The sequence below is a fragment of the Lissotriton vulgaris genome, chromosome 1_1 (genome assembly GCF_964263255.1).
Source record: "Lissotriton vulgaris chromosome 1_1, aLisVul1.2, whole genome shotgun sequence".
Classification (NCBI taxonomy): domain Eukaryota; kingdom Metazoa; phylum Chordata; class Amphibia; order Caudata; family Salamandridae; genus Lissotriton; species Lissotriton vulgaris.
In genome coordinates this window covers 144,752,911-144,773,891 of record NC_141685.1, presented here as the reverse complement: position 1 = coordinate 144,773,891, position 20,981 = coordinate 144,752,911, and the positions used below count along the sequence as shown (strand labels likewise).

Genomic DNA, 20,981 nt, shown 5'->3' with positions numbered 1-20,981 from the left:
ACCATAATACAGATCATGAAAACTGAGATGTTAGCACAAGAGCAAAATGTTAGTAATGCCCGTCGACAATTAGCAACACTACAGAGAAGATATCAAAGCATCCAGTTAGATGAGGCCAAACATACATGGCAGGCTACAAAAAGCAAGATTTATCAATGGGGTATAAACAAGGGAAACTCTTACACAGAGTATGCCAATACTCTCTAAAACCGGTTCAAGTACCTATTATTAAATCACACACGGGCGAGCTGATCACCAATCCCACACTTTCTGCCAGACCCTTTGCTGAATTCTATCAATCACTCGACACTAAACATGAAGTCCTACCCGAATCTCAGATAGAGGACTTCTTTCGAGATGTATCACCCAAGGCACTAATCGCCGTTGCGCGACACTCCCTAGAAACTCCTATATCACTAGAGGAATTAACCTCAGCCGCCTCAGAAATAGCATCGGGTAAATCACCAGGACCCAGTGGCCCTCTCAGACCCATCCCATCACTGCTGACCTTTGACCAGCAACTAACCATGCCGCGCCGCCTGCCTTTCCACAATGGGATTCCTCATAGGCGCAATCAGAGCCAGATTCAATGGGAGCGCGCCAACGATTTTCAACCCTGTCACCTTAATTGCTATCAACAATCCATGTGATACATGGGCTCCTAACCCACTACAAGATGGCACCCACGATCCCCACACCATCACTGCCGATCTTTGATCAGCAATTCACCTCTTCATACGAACCACCTGCCACCAATTAGGGCCAGATGGAGGATTTATAAACCGAAAAAGCACCTCCAAGTCCTCACTCCCGAGCCACATGAGAAGGGGTAGGTCGTTGGTGAAGTTCTCCAATAGATGATGTGAGTACCGGGTCTTTGGCTTTCCACCATGTGAACAGAGATAAGTATTCCTCCCCTGGGCTCACTTACAAAATGTTAAGTTACTTCCAAACACCACGCTAAAAATGTTAGCGGTGATCTCAATGTTTCTCCCGAGAAGGTGATGACATCACCCTCGTTGGGCGAGTGTTTTCCCTGTTTTGACCACAGTGTATGAAACCACCTCCTGTATGTTTTTATGTATGTGTCATGTGTATTCACAAGGACATTGATCTTACGTGGGTGCGGAGTCATATTCTTTTCAAGTTGGTGGAGTGTTTCTCCTGGTGTTAAAGATCAAGACGCTGGTCTCCCAGAGTCAATCAGCACTGTGTTTGCATGTGTGACGTGTGGTGTCTTTGTGCCTCAGCTACTCTTTTGTAAATCATTAGTTGGCAGCAGAGATGACCTCTGGTTTTTAATCTTAGTAGGATTTAAGTTACAGGGGCCACTATTGTCTGGAGTTGGCTAGCAGGATAATAAGTCCCAGGGGGCCAATACTGACTGAAGCTGGGTAGCATGATTACAAGTCCCAAGGGGCCCCTAATGACCCGTATTGGCTAGAATGATAACAGGTTGTAGGGGCCACTACTGACTCGAGCAGGCTCAAAGAATAACAGGTGAAGGGGGGTCAGGTGTGAGTGGCACCTGTGACAAGAGCTGGCTAGAAGCATTGACGACCTTTGGTACTGATTACATGCAGCATTTCAGGTCACAGGAGGCACTGCTGAACGCATCTGGCTAGCAGCAGTGGTGGCCACTGGGAAGAAGGAATTGAGACTCCTTAACTGCATATACTTGCGGCCTTAATACCGATAATTGTTTACAAATGAATGCCATAACATGCATTGATATACTGCATAACCAAATTACAATCATCTTATATCAATTTCATGTGTTTGTTCATCTTAATATGGCTGCAAGTCCTGACTTCTCTGAAGGCGGTCGCTCCTCACGCTGCTCCCTGCCCTGGTATCGTAGCGCTTATTGCCAGACTGCCAGAAGTGCGCACTGCTTGCTGCAATTAATTGTGCCTGATTGTATCGTATTGTATTGTATCGTTTCCGTTGCGCTTAACTGCTGGACTGCTGCTCATTTGTCAATCATCTGTGCGCTGCTCGCTTTGCCTATTATAATTTTGTGTGCCAGATTGTGCCGGGGCGACTGCCCAGTTAATTTGCAATTTCCAGGTTGTGCCCCAATCTCGTCCATTTTCACTTGTGGCTTGCTGCCATTTTGTTGTTTGTTTGTTGTGCCTCCCAGCCCGGCTCTCCACCTCGCTCCCGCCTACCAGCTACTCCTCCCTCACTCTGCCCCCCTCCACTATCCACTTATGGCAGATGCTTTTGCGCGCAGCGGTTGGCCCTTTGCGCGCCAAAGGTGCGCCAAAGGTAAGCCCGTCTACGCCCGTCCACGCCTGGACCGCGCCCAGCGCCAAACCCACTGGCCCCCGCAAATTCTACTCCGCCCGAATAACGTACAACGCCACAACCCTCTCAGCCCTTAACCCAGGCCGACCACCTAACTGCTACCAAGCTGTCCCAGGACACACCCATGGACCCTTCACCTGCCACTCCTGCAAGTTCGACTGCATCAGAACCCACACCAAATCCACAAACTCCAAGCCAATGATGCACAGCTTAGCACCTCCAAACGCCATGCAAGTGCTCAGAATCACTTAACAGGGGGAGGATAAAAATGACCAGATAATCCTCATAAATCTCTATTTAGACTCGTGTGACAGAACTAAAGGCATCCAGCAACTGAAGGAGGAGCTGGAGAAAATTATAAGGGAAGAGCATGCCAACAGCCTGATCATTACCAGGGACTTCAATTCAAATATGTTCAGGAGTTCATTTGAAGATATTGATACGGAGGAGGACCCATTCGTACAGGACGCAGTAATACAAGATAATAACTCAGGCGGAAGACAAACAAAAACAGCTCAGAGGCTTCTAGCGATTCGGGAGCAGCTGGGCTTCCGAGCATTAACCCCTTGTGCGCGGCCGCGATTCTGCGCCTGTGTGGTCATTTTAATGAGTGGGCGAGTTCATGACGGCCCCCAGCCGTCATCAGCACACGCCCACCGTGATGCATGATGGACGGGGGCATCAGCATGGAAGGGGTTAAACAGAAGTGTAGTAAGGCTTATAGGTCCATTGTCGACATTGCTAAATTAGCATGTGCACCAGTCACACTCTGCACCAGCCACACTGCACGGTGCAGTGCACCTCTCACCAGCTGCACGTGGCAGTGCACCAGTCACACTCTGCACGGTGCAGTGCACCTGTCTCCATCTAAACGGTGCACTGCACCTGTCAGAATCTGCACGGTGCAGTGCACAAGTCACACTCTGCACGGCGCAGTGCACCAGAACACTCTGCACGGTGCAGTGCACCTGTCACCATCTGCACGGTCCACCAGCCACACTGCATGGTGCAGTGCACCTGTCACCCTCTGCACAGTGCAGTGCACCAATTGCACTCTGCACGGTGCACCAGCCACACTGCACGGTGCAGTGCACCTGTCACCCTCTGCACGGTGCAGTGCACCAATCACACTCTGCACGGTGCAATGCACCTGTCACTTTGCACGGTCCAGTGCACGTGTCACCTGATGCACTGTGCAGTGCACCAGTCACCCTCTGCACGGTGCAGTGCACCAGTCACACTCTGCACGGTGCAGTGCACCAGTCACACTCTGCACACTGCAGTGCACCAGTCACACTCTGCACAGTGCAGCGCACTAGTCACGCTCTGCACGGTGCATGCACCAGTCACACTCTGCATGGTGCAGTGCACCAGTCACACTCTGCACGGTGCAGTGCACCAGTCACCCTCTGCACAGTGTAGTGAACCAGTCACCATCTGCACGTTGCAGTGCACCAGTCAAACTCTGCATGGTGCAGTGCACCAGTCACACTCTGCACGGTGCAGTTCACCTGTCACCATCTGCACAGTGCAGTGCACGAGTCAAGTCAAGTCAAGTCAAAGAATTTATACAGTGCACTACATACCCAGAGGGTTTCAAGGCGCTTAGGGAAGGGAGGAGGATTACTTGTCAAATATCCACGTTTTAAGTTGCTTTCTGAATGCTAGGTGGTTCTGGGTAAGGCGGAGGTAAGTGGGGAGTGAGTTCCATGTTTTAGCTGCAAGGTAAGAGAAGGATCTTCCTCCCATAGTGGTCTTGTTGATGCGGGGTACAGTGGCGAGGGCTTGGCTGGAAGAGCGAAGTTGGCGGGGGGGGGTGTAGAAGGATAGTCGAGAGTTGAGGCATTCTGGTCCGATGTCGTAGAGTGATTTGTGTGCGTGGGTCAGCAGTCGGAAAGTGATCCTCTTATCGACGGGCAGCCAGTGGAGGTCTTTCAGGTGGCCAGAGATGTGTTCGTTTCGCGGGATGTCTAGTATGATCCTGGCTGAGGCGTTTTGGATTCGTTGGAGTTTCTTCTGGATTTTAGCGGTAGTACCTGCGTAGAGGGTGTTTCCGTAATCCAGTCGGCTCGTGACCAGAGCATGGGTGACTGTTTTTCTGGTTTCGGTGGGGATCCAGCGAAATGTTTTTTTGAGCATGCGAAGAATGTTGAAGCAGGATGAGGATACGGCGCTGACTTGTCTGTTCATTGAGAGTGAAGAATCCAGGATGACGCCTAGGTTCCGAGCGTGGTCTGTCGGGATGGGTGCTTTTCCAAGGGCTTCCGGCCACCAAGAGTCATCCCAGGCGGAGGGGGAGGTACCTAAGATAAGGACTTCTGTTTTATCTGAGTTCAGTTTCAGACGGCTGTGTTTCATCCATTCGGCAACTTCTTTCATTCCTTCATGTAGGTTAGTTTTGGCGGTGCTGGGATCATTGGTGAGAGAAAGGATCAGTTGAGTGTCGTCCGCATAAGAGATGATGTTGAGATTGTGTTGGCGAGCGATGGCCGCAAGGGGGCTCATGTATACGTTGAAGAGGGTGGGACTGAGTGATGATCCTTGTGGTACACCACAGATGACTTCAGTGGCCTCGGACTTGAATGGTGGAAGGCGGACTCTCTGCGTTCTTCCGGTGAGGAACGAGGTGATCCATTCAAGTGCTTTTCCTTGTATTCCGATGTTTTTGAGTCGTTGTAAAAGGGTGCTGTGGCAGACTGTGTCGAAGGCTGCAGAGAGATCGAGGAGGATGAGGGCGACTGTGTCTCCATTGTCTAGTAGAGTTCGAATGTCGTCTGTTGCTGCGATGAGGGTGGTCTCCGTGCTGTGTTTTGCTCGGAAGCCAGATTGTGAGGAGTCGAGGGATTTGTTGGCTTCGAGGAAAGCGGCGAGTTGGTTGTTGACAGCTTTCTCGATGACTTTGGCCGGGAAAGGAAGGAGCGATATGGGGCGGTAATTTTTGAGTTCGTTGGGGTCCGCTGTGGGTTTTTTCAGAAGGGCGGTGAGTTCAGCGTGTTTCCAGCTCTCCGGGAAGGTGGCGGAGTTGAAGGAGCAGTTGATGACGTCTCGGAGGTGCGGTGCTATGACGGAGTCAACTTTGTTGAAGATGTGGTGAGGACATGGGTCTGTGGGGGATCCTGAGTGGATGGAGTTCATCAGGCGGATGGTGTCCTCAGTGGAGATAGGGTTCCATTCGTTGAGGGTGTTCAAGGGGGGAGAATGTCCAGCATATGGTTGGGTGGGTTGGTCTCCGAGTTGGTTGTCGAAGCTGTTGTGGATGTCTGCGATTTTGTTGTGGAAGAATAAAGCAAGGGAGTCGCAGAGGGCTTGAGAGGGGGTGATGTCGTTGGAGTTGGTCGAGGGGTTGGTGAATTCCTTGACGATGTTGAAAAGTTCCTTGCTGTTGTGGGCGTTGTTGTCTAGTCGATCCTTGAATGCTGTTTTCTTGGCTTTTCGGATTAGTTGGTGGTGTTTGCGGGTGGCGTTTTTGAAGGCGTCCTTGGTGCTAGTGGTTGGGTCTTTTTTCCAGGCCTTCTCAAGAGAGCGGCAGAGTTTCTTGGACTTCTTAAGATCATCGTTGAACCATGAGGCCTTCTTGCTGCCAGGTTTGCTTTGACGTTTTTTCAGTGGTGCTAGGATGTCGGCGGTGTTGGATAGCCATAGGGTGAGGTTGGCGGTGGCTTGGTCTGGGTTAGAAGAGTGGGCTGGGGGGTTTAGAAGGAGCGATGAGGAGATCTGGTCGATGGTGATTTTGTTCCAGTTTCTTTGCAGAGTTGGTTGGGGGTGGTTGTTGGGTTTCGGCTTGTTGTAGGTGAAGTGAACGCAGCTGTGGTCAGTCCAGAGGAGATCCGTAGTGTGGCTGAATGAGACATGGTTGCTGGAGGTGAAGATGGGGTCGAGTGTGTGACCTGCGATGTGGGTGGGGGAGGTGACCAGTTGTTTAAGTCCGAGGTTGGCGAGGTTGTCCAAGAGGGTGGTGGTGTTGCGGTTGTTGTTCTTTTCAAGGTGAAAGTTGAGGTCTCCCAGAAGGATGTATTCTTTGGAGGGGAGCGCGTGTGGAGTGATGAAGTCCGTGATGTCTTCACTGAATTTTGCGCGGGGTCCTGGTGGCCTGTAGAGGAGGGTGCCTCTGAGTGTGGTCTTGGGGTCGATGTGGATCTGGAAGTGAAGGTGTTCAGAGTTGGCGAGGTTGGCGTCAGAGCTGGTTGAGATGCGGATGGATTTCTTATGGACGATAGCGATTCCTCCTCCTGTGTGGCTGGTACGGTCCTTGCGTGTGATCTTATAATCTTCAGGGATGGCAATGGTGATGTCTGGGGCGGAGGAAGCGTTCATCCATGTTTCTGTTAGGAAGGCGACATCTGGAGAGATGGTCACACTCTGCACGGTCACACTCTGCACGGTGCAGTGCACCTGTCACCCTCTGCATGGTGCAGTGCACCTGTCAAACTCTTCACAGTGCAGTGCACCAGTCAGACTCTGCACGGTGCAGTGCACCTGTCACCATCGGCACGGTGCAGTGCCCCAGACACACTCTGCACGGTGCACCAGCCACACTGCATGGTGCAGTGCACCTGTCACCCTCTGCGCAGTGCGCCAATTGCACTCTGCACGGTGCAGTGCACCTGTCACCCTCTGCACAGTGCAGTGCACCAGTCACCGCCTGCACAGTGCAGTGCACCTGTCACCATCTGCACGGTGCAGTGAACCAGTCACACTCTGCACAGTGCAGTGCACTAGTCACACTCTGCACGGTGCAGTACACCTGTCACCCTCTGCACGGTGCAGTGCACCGGTCACCCTCTGCACAGTGCAGTGCACCAGTCACACTCTGCATGGTGCAGTGCACCTGTCACCCTCTGCATGGTGCAGTGCACCAGTCACACTCTGCACACTGCAGTGCACCAGTCACACTCTGCACGGTGCAGCGCACTAGTCACGCTCTGCACGGTGCATGCACCAGTCACACTCTGCATGGTGCAGTGCACCAGTCACACTCTGCATGGTGCAGTGCACCAGTCACCCTCTGCACGGTGTAGTGAACCAGTCACCATCTGCACATTGCAGTGCACCAGTCACACTCTGCATGGTGCAGTGCACCAGTCACACTCTGCACAGTGCAGTTCACCTGTCAACCATCTGCACAGTGCAGTGCACAAGTCGCACTCTGCAAGATGCAGTGCACCTGTCACCCTCTGCATGGTGCAGTGCACCAGTCACACTCTGCACTGTGCAGTGCACCTGTCACCATCTGCACCGTGCAGTGCACCAGTCACACTCTGCACAGTGTAGTGCACCTGTCGCCATCTGCACGGTGAGGTGCACCAGTCACACTGCATGGTGCGCCAGCCACACTGCACGGTGCAGTGCACCCGTCACCCTCTGAACGTTGCAGTGCACCAGTCACACTCTGCATGGTGCAGTGCATCTGTCACCATCTGCACGGTGCAGTGAGTCTCACTCTGCACAGTGCAGTGCACCTGTCACCCTCTGCACGGTGCAGTGCACCAGTCACACTCTGCACGGTCTGCTCTCAGCTCTGGAGTGGCTGAGAGTGTTACAATGTATCAATGAACATGCCCGCCCTGTCGCGCCTGTCTCAAGGCTACATGATTAATTGCGGCGGTGCCACGTGGCTTTAACACACTGCTCTTGCAATTACCGACTGCTCTAAGCAGTGAGTGGTTGCTGCTACTGGCTTAGGTGGCATATCATCGGGGATTAGAATCTGGATGTGACCGTTAGTGAGCCCGGACTTCGTTGGGGGACGAGGCATCCAAAGTTGCTTCGTTTATGAGGCAGGCTGACGTCCAGGCAGTAGAGAATGGGTCCACAAACTGAGGAAGAGATGTTTCTGGATAACTGATGCATGGGGAGTCAGTCAGTGGAACTACCACAGAGCAATACTGGCTTCCACCTTCGAATGAACAGGTGGCAGCAGCGAGGTGCTCCAGACACCTCTGGGACCTTGTTGCACATGCGGAGAGGTGCAGAGGACGATGATGCCAAGGCCGTGCAGCTGTATCAGCCGAGGATGATAGCCGAGTACCCATGTCTCATTGACATGGGCCACCTGAGGCCTACCAGGCCACAGCTCACGTCAATCACGGACCGGGAAGAGACAGCAGTTCAAGTTCAAGTTCAAGTTCAGGAATTTGTATAGCGCACTACTCACCCAGAGGGTCTCAAGGTGCTTGGGGGAAGGGGGTGCATTATTTATCGAATAGCCAGGTTTTAAGTTCCTTCCTGAAGGAAATGTGGTTCTGGGTGAGGCGGAGGTGAGTGGGGAGGGAATTCCAGGTTTTGGCCGCCAAGTAGGAGAAGGATCTTCCTCCCATGGTGAATCTTTGGATGCGTGGAACTGCAGCGAGGGCTTGGTTGGAGGATCTTAGTTGACGGGTGGGTGTGTAGGACAGTCGTGTGTTGAGGCATTCGGGTCCTAGTTTGTAGAGGGCCTTGTGAGCGTGGGTGAGGAGACGGAACGTTATTCTTTTGTTGACGGGAAGCCAGTGGAGGTCTTTCAGGTGGCCGGTGATGTGAGCTTGGCGAGGGATGTCCAATATGAGTTTGGCTGATGCATTTTGGATGCGTTGGAGTTTTTTCTGTAGTTTGGCTGTGGTTCCGGCGTAGAGGGTGTCTCCATAGTCCAGTCGGCTAGTGACCAGTGCATGGGTGACTGTCTTTCTTGTTTCAGTGGGGATCCAGCGGAAGATTTTTTTGAGCATACGGAGTACGTTGAAGCAGGAGGATGAGACGGCGTTAACTTGTCTGGTCATCGAGAGGGAGGAGTCTAGGATGAAGCCCAGGTTGCGTGCGTGGTCTGTGGGTGTGGGTGCTGTGCCCAGGGCCGATGGCCACCAAGAGTCGTCCCAGGCAGAGGGGGATGATCCTAAGATGAGGACTTCCAATTTGTCTGAGTTGAGTTTTAGGCGGCTGTTTTTCATCCATTCGGCTACTTCTTTCATGCCTTCATGAAGATTGGTTTTGGCGGTGTTAGGGTTTTCGGTGAGGGAGAGGATCAGCTGGGTGTCGTCAGCGTAGGAGATGATGTTGAGGTTGTGTTGTCGCGCGATGGATGCTAGGGGGCTCATGTACACGTACACGTTGAAGAGGGTGGGACTGAGTGATGATCCGTTTGGGACTCCACAGATGAATTCGGTGACCTCTGATTTGAAAGGGGGGAGGCGGACTTTCTGGGTTCTCCCAGCGAGGAACGAGATGATCCAATCTAATGCTTTACCTTGTATTCCGACGTTGCTGAGGCGTTGCATGAGGGTGCTATGACAGACTGTGTCGAAGGCGGCGGAGAGGTCGAGTAGGATGAGGGCAGCTGTTTCTCCGTTGTCCAGTAGCATTCGGATGTCATCTGTCGCTGCAATGAGGGCGGTTTCGGTGCTGTGTTTGGCTCGAAAGCCGGACTGTGAGGGGTCGAGGGAGTTGTTGGATTCAAGGAAGGCGGCGAGCTGGCAATTGACGGCTTTCTCAATGACTTTGGCTGGGAAAGGGAGGAGGGAAATGGGGCAGTAGTTCTTAAGTTCAGAGGGGTCAGCTGAGGGCTTCTTCAGGAGGGCAGTGAGTTCGGCGTGTTTCCAGCTTTCTGGGAAGGTGCGGAGTTGAAGGAGCAGTTGATGACATCACGGAGATGGGGTGTGTTGGACAGGCCTCGTGAAAGGGCCGCTCCCTCCCCGCATGATAAGGCCCGAATGCCGGCTCTCCCGGTGTCCCCCAGAAGAACCACCCCGGCAACCCACCGAAGCAACCCGCAACCCGTCCCCAACGGGACGCCTGCTCCCGAACATCCCAGCATCGGCTGTCCCGGGCCCCCGTAAGCACCATTGCCCCGGTCCAGCCGCCATCTTGGACACTGCACCACGAGGCCACGTGGCCTCAGCTCGACCCCAACCCTGGGCCTGGCCAGGCCCCGACATCGAGGCACCACCATCCGCCCAGGAGGTGAAGAGACCACTTGGCAGGTCAATGGGAGAGAGGAGTGTCGATGGCTCTCCCCCGCCAGGTGCCGATCGCCCCCGGTCTCCCCGGGCGCTGGCTCCACCCCCCTGCTGGGTGTCTGGACTCCCTCATCCCGGACCTCCCGACCTCCAAGTGCGAGGGTCCGGACATCAAAGGAGGGCAGACCTATAACTGGGGCAGCTCCAGAGCAGAAAGGCAGTTGTATCCTGGAGTCGAGAGACACCTTGAAGAACTCATCCCTGACGGATTGCTGGCGCTGCCGCAGCCTTGCCTTGTGAACCATCTCCGAAGCCTGCTGGTGCTGCTGCGGCCCTCTGCAAAGTGCACCTTCGTCGGGACCTGCTGGCGCTGCCGCGGCCCATCCTTGTGACTTATCGCTCTTGCCTGCTGGCGCTGCCGCGGCCCCTCTGCAAAGAAATCATCATCGTAGCCTGCTGGCACTGCCGCGGCCCCCCTTACCGAGAACTATCATCCTAGCATGCTGGCGCTGCCGCGGCCCTCCTTGCCGAGAACCATCATCTTAGCCTGCTGGCGCTGCCGCGGCCCTCCTTACCAAGAACTATCATCCTAGCCTGCTGGCGCTGCCACGGCCCTCCTCGCCGAGAACTATCATCTTAGCCTGCTGGCGCTGCCGCGGCCCTCCTTGCCGAGAACTATCATCCTAGCCTACTGGCACTGCCGCGGCCCGACCTTTCAGACCTCTGAGCTCGAGGATTGTGAGCTCCTTCTGGCCGCCCTTGTACCGGACCGGTACCAAGACTGTCCCGCTACCCCTTACCCTACAGAGACTAGAATTGGGAGGATCCTCGTGTCCTGCCCCCACTGTATCGTTGATAACCTTGCCTCAAGAATCCTATATAAAGTGTGCAGATCGCATCCTTGTGTGGTGTCCATTTGTGGAGGGGGGGAGTTACTTGTCTGTAAGATCGCTGGAGACGGTCCTCACCGGAGACCTCACCCCCTGTACTCGGCCGACCCTCCGGGTCCCCGTCTAACATTGGTGGCCAGCGGCGCGATCCGAACCAACGCGTAATCGTACAGAGAGTAACTCACCCCACGACACACAACCACGATGACAACAAAAGAGAGCGGAACCACAGAAAAATTCCAGATGGAGAAACTAGAAGAGTATAACCACAGAGAACTAAAGCAATTCTGCATAGAACTAGGCATTGCTACCACAGGACTGAGCACGAAAGAAGACTTCAAAAAGGCCCTGGAATCTTGGGCAGAGACGGGTACGGCCATACCCCAAAACCAAAGCCTCGAGGCACCGGAGACGAACACCACTCCGACGGAAGAAAGAAGATCGGGTCTCTCCCCGGAGGAGATCCGAGAACGAGAAAAAAGCAGGCTCCATGAATTGGAGCTGGCTCGACTTCGGTTGGACGGAGAACTGAAATTGGCGGAACAAAAAATAACATTGGAACACTTGCGGCTCCGAGAGGAGCGGGAAGAGAAACAAAGACAGAGGGAGTTAGAAGAGAAAAAGCTAGCCTACGAACATGAGCGCAACCTAAAAGAAATAGAGCTTCGGAAACAGAATAAAGATCTCGGGGTGCCCGAGCGCCCGAACACTCCTGCCACTACGGACCCTAAAGTCCACATCCCCAAGGATGTCGTCAGAGAATATTACCGGAACGACGACATCCAGCAATGGTTCAAAGCCTATGAGGTAGCCATGACCTCCCACCGGATTCCCCGAAGCGACTGGGGAGCCGGGTTATGGGGGAGGTTCGTCAACGAAGGGCGAGACGCCCAGCTGCAACTCCCGGACCATCAGATGACCTCCTACGACCACATGAAAGCCGCCCTCCTCACTCGATACGGACTCACGCCCGAGATGTACCGCCAGCGGTTCCGCGACTGAAAACGGATCCCGGGTACAACTTGGGTGGAGTACGTGAACTTTTTCAGCAGAGCATTCGAGGGGTGGATCAAGGGCAGCAAGGTGACCACTTACAAGCAACTCTTTGACCTTATTGTGTGGGAGCACCTCTCCAACAATTGCTTCGTCGAGCTCAGGCAGCACCTCCTCGACAGTAAACTGACTGAACCTCGGCAACTCGCCGCCGAGGCTGACCGATGGGAAAGCACCCGAGTTGCCGAAACGGGCCCAGCGAACTGAACAGAACCAACCAAGGATCCCATCGCCCCGAGGGGGAGGAGGAGGCCAGGGTCGGGGCAGAGACGCCGTCCCGGTGGCTCCCGCCAGCAACGCCCCGCCCCCGGCTAGCAGGGGAAACCCTCCCTCGAGGGACCCGGCAGCAAGCCCTCGCCCAGAGCGCAGGAGACACCACAGGGGCCCACTGGATTTACTGGGACAATGACCTGCTCTACAGTGAGCAAAGAATTGCTGAGCTGGGGGCCAGTCGGGTGCTGGTGGTGCCCATCCACTTCAGAGACTTCCTTTTGAACTTGGCACACGATGTCCCCCTTGCTGGGCACCTGGGGCAAGACAAAACAACCGCCTGGTAACTCACTTCTACTGGCCCAAAATGCGAAATGATGTCTCCAACCACTGCCGGGCCTGCCCCACCTGCCAGGCCAGCGGGAAGAGCGGCCGAAAGATCAAAGCACCCTTGCAACCCTTTCCCGTCATCACCACCCCGTTCGAACGGGTGGGAATAGACATTGTGGGGCCCCTAGACCCCCGAACGGCCCAGGGGCACCGGTTCATCCTAGTCCTGGTGGACCACGCCACCCGCTATCCCGAGGCCATTCCTCTTCGGACCGTGACAGCACCCGTGGTAGGCCGAGCCCTGATGGGGATCTTCTCTCGAGTGGGCTTCCCCCGGGAAGTCGTCAGCGACAGGGGCACGAACATTATCTCAAAGTACATGAGGTCCCTCTGGCAACAGTGCGGGGTCACCTACCGGTTCACGACCCCTTATCACCCGCAAGGAAATGGACTGGTCGAGCGGTTTAACCGCACTCTCAAGGGAATGATCATGGGCCTGGAAGAACCCCTATGTCGCCAATGGGACGTACTGCTCCCGTGCCTCCTCTTCGCCTATCGAGAAGTTCCCCAGAAATCCCTCAGCTTCAGTCCCTTCGAGCTCCTGTACGGACACCCCACCTGGGGGCCCCCTCAGCCTGGTCAAGGAAGGATGGGAGATGGCCCCCCAGAAGACCCCTCCGGACGTATATAAGTATCTCCTGACCCTCCGCAACCAGACCTGGCGATTCAGGGAACTCGCCAAAGCCAACCTTGAGGCCAGTCAGGAGGACATGAAGAAATGGTACGATCAGCATGCCTCCTCCATCGAGTTCGAACCAGGCCAGCAAGTCTGGGTGATGTCTCCAGTCGAACCCTGTGCCCTGCAGGACAAATGGACAGGACCCTTCAAGGTGATAGAGCGGAAGGGCCCTTTCACCTACCTAATAGACATGGAGTCCTCCCGGAACCCCCTGCGAGTCCTCCACGCCAACAGACTCAAACCCCACTTCGTACGTTCAGAACTCAGCCTACTGATGGCAACAGATAGTGGGACGGAAGAAGACTCCGAGCCCCTCCCTGACCTACTGAGGACCCGTGAAAAAGATGGCTCAGTGGAAGGGGTCAGACTCTCCGATGCCTTGTCCCCGGAACAACGCCAAGACTGTCGGGCTCTCCTGCTACAATTTGCGAACCTGTTCTCCCTCACCCCAGGGGTCACCCCCTGGTGCCTTCACGACGTGGACACTGGGGATAGTCTACCTATTCGACACAGGGCGTACCGAGTGCCAGATCGGGTGCGCACCTGCATCCAGAACGAAGTCTCCAAAATGCTGGCCCTAGGAGTGATCGAGCCATCCGACAGCCCCTGGGCCAGCCCAGTCGTACTGGTCCCCAAGGCTGCCGACCCGGGCGTTGCCCCCGAGCTCCGGTTCTGTGTAGACTATCGGGGCCTGAACGCTGTTACCAGAACCGATGCTCGCCCCATCCCCCGGGCGGATGAGCTGGTTGACCGCATGGGGGCTGCCCGCTACCTGAGCATCTTCGATCTAACAGCGGGCTGCTGGCAAATCGGTCTCACCCCCAGGGCCCAAGAACGATCCGCCTTCTCTACCCCGGATGGCCACTACCACTTCAAAGTGATGCCATTTGGCATGAAAAACGCTCCAGCTACCTTCCAACGACTCGTGAACCAGGTACTGGCAGGCCTCGAAGAATTCAGCGCCGCCTACCTGGACAAAATCGCTGTGTACAGTCGTCACTGGGCAGACCACCTTCACCACCTCCGAGAAGTCCTGCACGCCCTTCAGCAGGCCGGCCTCACCATCAAAGCCAGCAAATGTCAGATTGGCCAGGGGTCCGTGACCTACCTCGGACACCAAGTGGGGAGCGGTCTGGTGGCCCCCCTTCAGCTCAAGATCGCTGCCATCCAGTCCTGGCAACCTCCTGTCACCCAAACCGAGGTCCCGGCCTTCCTAGGGCTCACCAGATACTACCGGCGGTTCGTAAAGGACTATGGCAGCATTGTGGGGCCCCTCACAGAACTCACATCCAAGAAAAACCCCAAAGCCGTCAACTGGACTCCGGACTGTCAAGCGGCCTTCGAGAAGTTGAAGGCCCCCATGTGCACCGCCCCCGTGCTCCAGGCCCCCGACTACAGCCGGGAATTCATAGTCCAGACAGACGCCTCAGATCATGGCGTTGGGGCAGTACTCTCTCAACTCAACGCCGAGGGAGTCGATCAGCCAGTGGCCTTCATCAGCCGACGTCTACTGGCTTGAGAACAGCGCTGGAGCACCATCGGGCGGGAGGCCTTCGCAGTGGTTTGGGCCCTCAAGAAACTACGGCCCTACCACTTCGGTACCCATTTCAGGGTACAGACAGACCACAGACCCCTGCAATGGCTGATGCAGATGCGGGGGGAGAACCCAAAACTGTTGCGATGGTCCATCTCTTTGCAGGGGATGGACTTCACTGTGGAGCATCGCCCTGGCCAGGACCACGCCAACGCGGACGGCCTGTCACGCTTTTTCCGCCTCGGCGAGGAGAGTACCCAAGAGGATGGGTGACTCTCCCTGCCTTCCGCTGGGGGGGACGCATGTTGGACAGGCCTCGTGAAAGGGCCGCTCCCTCCCCGCATGATAAGGCCCGAAAGCCGGCTCTCCCGGTGTCCCCCAGAAGAACCACCCCGGCAACCCACCGAAGCAACCCGCAACCCGTCCCCAACGGGACGCCTGCTCACGAACATCCCAGCATCGGCTGTCCCGGGCCCCCGTCAGCACCATTGCCCCGGCCCAGCCGCCATCTTGGACACTGCACCACGAGGCCGCGTGGCCTCAGCTCAACCCCAACCCTGGGCCTGGCCAGGCCCCGACATCGAGGCACCACCATCCGCCCAGGAGGTGAAGAGACCACTTGGCAGGTCAATGGGAGAGAGGAGTGTCGATGGCTCTCCCCCGCCAGGTGCCGATCGCCCCCGGTCTCCCCGGGCGCTGGCTCCACCACCCTGCTGGGTGTCTGGACTCCCTCATCCCGGACCTCCCGACCTCCAAGCGCGAGGGTCCGGACATCAAAGGAGGCCAGACCTATAACTGGGGCAGCTCCAGAGCAGAAAGGCAGTTGTATCCTGGAGTCAAGAGACACCTTGAAGAACTCATCCCTGACGGACTGCTGGCGCTGCCGCAGCCTTGCCTTGTGAACCATCTCCGAAGCCTGCTGGCGCTGCCGCGGCCCTCTGCAACGTGCACCTTCGTCGGGACCTGCTGGCACTGCCGCGGCCCATCCATGTGACTCATCGCTCTTGCCTGCTGGCGCTGCTGCGGCCCCTCTGCAAAGAAATCATCATCATTGCCTGCTGGCACTGCCGCGGCCCCCCTTACCGAGAACTATCATCCTAGCCTGCTGGCGCTGCCGCGGCCCTCCTTACCGAGAACTATCATCTTAGCCTGCTGGCGCTGCCGCGGCCCTCCTTACCGAGAACTATCATCCTAGCCTGCTGGCGCTGCTGCGGCCCTCCTCGCCGAGAACTATCATCTTAGCCTGCTGGCGCTGCCGCGGCCCTCCTTGCCGAGAACTATCATCCTAGCCTGCTGGCGCTGCCGCGGCCCGACCTTTCAGACCTCCGAGCTCGAGGATTGTGAGCTCCTTCTGGCCGCCCTTGTACCGGACCGGTACCAAGACTGTCCCGCTACCCCTTACCCTACGGAGACTAGAATTGGGAGGATCCTCGTGTCCTGCCCCCACTGTATCGTTGATAACCTTGCCTCAAGAATCCTATATAAAGTGTGCAGATCGCATCCTTGTGTGGTGTCCATTTGTGGGGGGGGGAAGTTACTTGTCTGTACGATCGCTGGAGACGGTCCTCACCGGAGGCCTCTCCCCCTGTACTCGGCCGACCCTCCGGGTCCCCGTCTAACAGGGTGCGATGATGGAGTCTGCTTTGTTGAAGATGTGGTGGGGACAGGGGTCGGTTGGTGAACCTGAATGGATGGAGTTCATTAGGCGGATGGTGTCTTCAGTGGTGATTGGGTTCCAGGCGTTAAGGTTGTTAGAGAGCGGTTTGGTTTTGGAAGTGGGTGGGGTGGGCTGTTCTTTCGAAATGTTCTTAAAGCTGTTGTGTATGTCGGCGATTTTGTTGTAGAAGAAAGAGGATAATGAGTCGCAGAGGTCTTGGGAGGGAGTGATGTCGTTTGAGGCTGCGGTGGGGTTGGTAAATTCTTTGACGATGTTGAATAGTTCCTTGCTGTTATAGGCGTTGTTGTTTAGTCGATCCTTGAATGCTGATTTCTTGGTGGCGCGGATCAATTGGTGGTGTTTACGGGTGGCTGCCTTGAAGGTGGTCAGGTTGTCAGTGGTTGGGTTTTTTCTCCATGTTCTTTCGAGAGTATGGCATAGTTTCTTGGAATTCTTAAGGTCATTGTTGAACCAGGGGGCTTTTTTGCTACCTTGTTTGATCTGGTGGTTTTTCAGAGGTGCTAATTCGTCAGCGCTGTGAGTGATCCATTGTTTGAGTTTGGTGGCAGCTTCGTTTGGGTCTGATGAGAGGGCGGGAGGGTTTTGGTTCAGCGATGTGAGGAGTTGGTCGGTGGTGATTTTGTTCCAGTTTCTTCGAGGAATAGGTTGTGGGGGGTTGTGAGTCGTGGTAGTTTTGTAGCTGAAGTGAACACAGCTGTGGTCCGTCCAATGGAGAGCTGTGGTATGATTGAAGGAGATGTGTTTACTGGAGGTGAAGATAGGGTCGAGCGTGTGTCCGGCTAAGTGGGTGGGGGTGTCAACAAGTTGTTTGAGTCCGAGATTGGCCAGGTTGTCCAGAAGGGTGGTGGCGTTGCAGTCGTTTTTCTTTTCCAGGTGGAAGTTGAAGTCTCCCAGTAGAATGTAGTTCTCGGAGGGGAGGGCATGTGGGCTGATGAAGTCTGTGATGTCTTCGCAGAATTGTTTACGGGTTCCTGGTGGTCGGTAGATGAGGGTGCCTCTAAGTGTGGTCCTGGGGTCGGTGTGGATCTGGAAGTGGAGGTGTTCGGCGGTTGCAAGGTAGTCGTCGAAGCTGGTCGTGATTCTGATGGTGTTCTTATGAACGATGGCGATGCCGCCTCCTGTTTGGTTGGTGCAGTCTTTTCGGATGATCTTGTACGCGTCCGGGATGGCTATGGCGATGTCGGGTGCTGATGATGCGTTCATCCAGGTTTCTGTAAGGAAGGCGATGTGCGGTGACGCAGTGTCGAGTAGGTCCCAGAGTTCTGTGGCGTGTTTGTGGATCGAGCGGGTGTTTAGCAGGATGCATTTCAGGTGGTTAGAGTCGGAGCTGTGTTTGGAGGTCGTGGATTTCGTGTGGGTCTTGATGCAGGCGAACTTGCAGGAGTGGCAGGCGAAGGGACCGTGGGTACGTCCTGGGGCAGCTTTGTAGCATTGTGGTGTGCGTCCGGGGTTAAGGGCTAGGAGGGTGGCGGCGTCATACGTTATGAGGGTGGAGTGCGGGTTGCGGGGGCCAGGGGTTCTGGCGCTGTGCGCGGTCCAGAAGCGGACGGGCGTAGACGGGCTTACCTTTGGCACACCTTCGGCGCGCGTGGGGCGCGACCGCTGCGCGTGAAAGCTGCGCGCAAATGCATCTGTCATATGAGGATAGTGGAGGGGGAGGGGCGAGGGGGGATCAGCTGGGAGGCGGGATCGTGGTGGAGGGGCCGTGCTCCTATTCACAACAACAACAAAAATGGCTGGCGATTCGAAACCGGGACAGGCTGTGCACGATATTAATTTATGCAGAGACAAAGCGAGTCAATGAGGGCACACAAAGCGAGCACAACAGCACAGCAGCTGAGAGATTACTAAATTATGGCGGATGCAGCTGAGGAGGAAATGCAAGCAGCGCAGGCTCCAGGAGAAAATATAGTGAGTTACAGGAATAAAACGGCAGCAGAGTGCAGCGTGCAGCGCAGGCACCAGTGCAAATAGAAAAAAGCAGGGTAAATCGGCAGCAGAGTGTAGTGAGATACGATACCCAGGTGGGGCCAGGGGTCGTAGGGAGCGTCCGCTTCCGAGGGTATCAGGGAGGACAGTCTGAACTCGTCTAGTCCAAGTAAGTGTTACTTAAAAAGTGCTGCGCACCAGGCAGATCCGTTACTGACTTACTACTTTACAGTCGGTTTATTATTGTACTTTTGTGTCAGTACAGATGCAGAGCGGCACGAGTCTGTCTGATCATCAACAGAAAAAATAATTTCACAAACAATAGCATCGGGAGGCAGTTACCTAAACGCTGCTGTCCGGCCCTCCATATCCAGCACGCTCCCTCCTCACTTACTCTACTTTAACACTTACACACAGTCACACAGCAGGGGTGCTTCTGACTCCCCCCCCTCTTGGCCTCCCACTTGTAAATAGCAATCACATAAACTAACTTTGCCCGTCTGTGATTTAAAGCATCACGAAATCCCTCAACCCACCTGAACTATGTGCAAAAATCCCTTACTTAGCATATATTCCATGGCAATGTCATTTTTAGGTCTCGGTTTCGCAGCGCGCATGCGCTGTCTCTACGAGCCATCTGGTAGTCTATAAGGGTGCTGAAACTCCGCCTACTGCTTTGTTATTTCTTGCTGCTTGCCATTGGTTAACTTTGGCTTTTTATTTGTCAGCAGCCTTATTATTGGCTCTTTAGCCAGTAGGTAACTTCCGACTATTCCGGAAGCAGCACAGCCTAACTACAGTATTGTGACACTCATTTTAAATAGTGCGCAGTCATTTTCACTTGTTACAATAGCGATCAAGCGATCGCTTTCAGTGCTGTCTGAATGGGGTGAGGCAATCGAAGATTGGGGAGGGTTTGTGCTGCTCGTTTCTACTAGGAGTGGTTCGTGGTTACGTGTTGCAAGGGTGGGGATTGCCACGTGAGTTGTGCCCACTGTTTTTGCCTTCGTCTTTATTTTGAAAATAGCAGGGAAATAACGGGGCCGCCGCCAGAGGGTCGTTTCTGGTTTTTTTAGTACCTATACAACTTTTCTGGTAATGTAACCTTCTCCTTTCCTGACACTTGTATTTGCGATCTAATGGAATGGTCTGCTGAAAACATAGGTGATCTAGCTATCTTCCCACAGCAGCCACCAGACACCACTACGCTCCTGATTATCTCATTTCAAGTTACTGCGCAATTCCTTTTAAATGGCAGGATTCGTTGCTACATTTGTTTCACTCTTGCGCCAGGTCCAGTTCACCTCTCCTCACTCTGGGGATAACTTTCCTTTCCATTGGTTTGAGGCACAAAAGACATTGACAGTGGCGTATGCTTCTCTTTTGGAGGCGTCACAAGGTACATACAGTAACATGACTGTTTGAATGTTTTTATTGGCTTTGCAAACGCACGTGACAATAAGTAGGTCGTCTCTAGATCTTGCACGTTTCGTGACATTTTTCATTTGTACCACAAAGCATACACTGAAAAAAAAGGTTTCATGTATACGTCCGATACAAAGGAACCTCGAAGGGCACCGTATGCACAACCCTGGGCTAAAAATGTAGAAAAGGACGCAGGTCTTTCACAGAGCTCCAGTGTCGTGTAACCGGATACAGACATCTCACCTACCCATCAGCCTCTCCTACTCCAGGGTAACTAATGAGCTGGGATAAACCTCACACGAGAGGGTGTGAGCTTGTGCCCCAGCCGCTAATCACAGGCGCTGTTTACATGCAAACCCTGTGCTTGGATTCTCTTCACTGGAGCACACACTGCATTCCCACACACACGCAGCGCCGCTGTTGACACACACCTCACTAAGCGCTACACCAGTTACAAGCACTTGCCCGGTTCGCACTCCTGGCCTCCCTTTACTCCCACTTACAAATAGTTTAACAGAGCCCTGAGGAACAATAAATTGTTAGAGGTAACCAGGTTATAAATTCAGGCGCAAAGCATGAGTAAAGGCAAGTTAGTAACGTAAGTGCAATGAGGTGCTACCAAGCAAGAGGGAAAGGTTACCAAACTTTCACACGATCCCAAAGTAAAACTTTAGGTATAACAATTATTAAGATTTCTCACTGAGCACTCAAAATATCAAGATTGAAGCTGTAACAGTTCAGTTGAAAATCACTATTTCCAAGTGTCAATAAAGTTCATATCTTCCCAAAGGTCTGCATGAAGTTGAAATCCACTTAATTATGGCCTGGAAGTAGAAAGACACCTGTGCTTAATGTTCACTCGTGGTAAATACTTCAAAATGTATTTGTAGATCTCCCATCAAAAAAAATTTCAGTAACCAAAGTTTGCAGCAGCCAACACGTGTTTCGTCAGGCA

The 20,981-nt window shown here is 54.3% G+C and overlaps 1 pseudogene; it reads left to right on the top strand.

Annotated features, from left to right (window-relative positions):
* LOC147737847 (uncharacterized) overlaps nt 1–20,981 on the top strand; it is a 39,694-nt pseudogene that overhangs the window by 7,197 nt on the left and 11,516 nt on the right.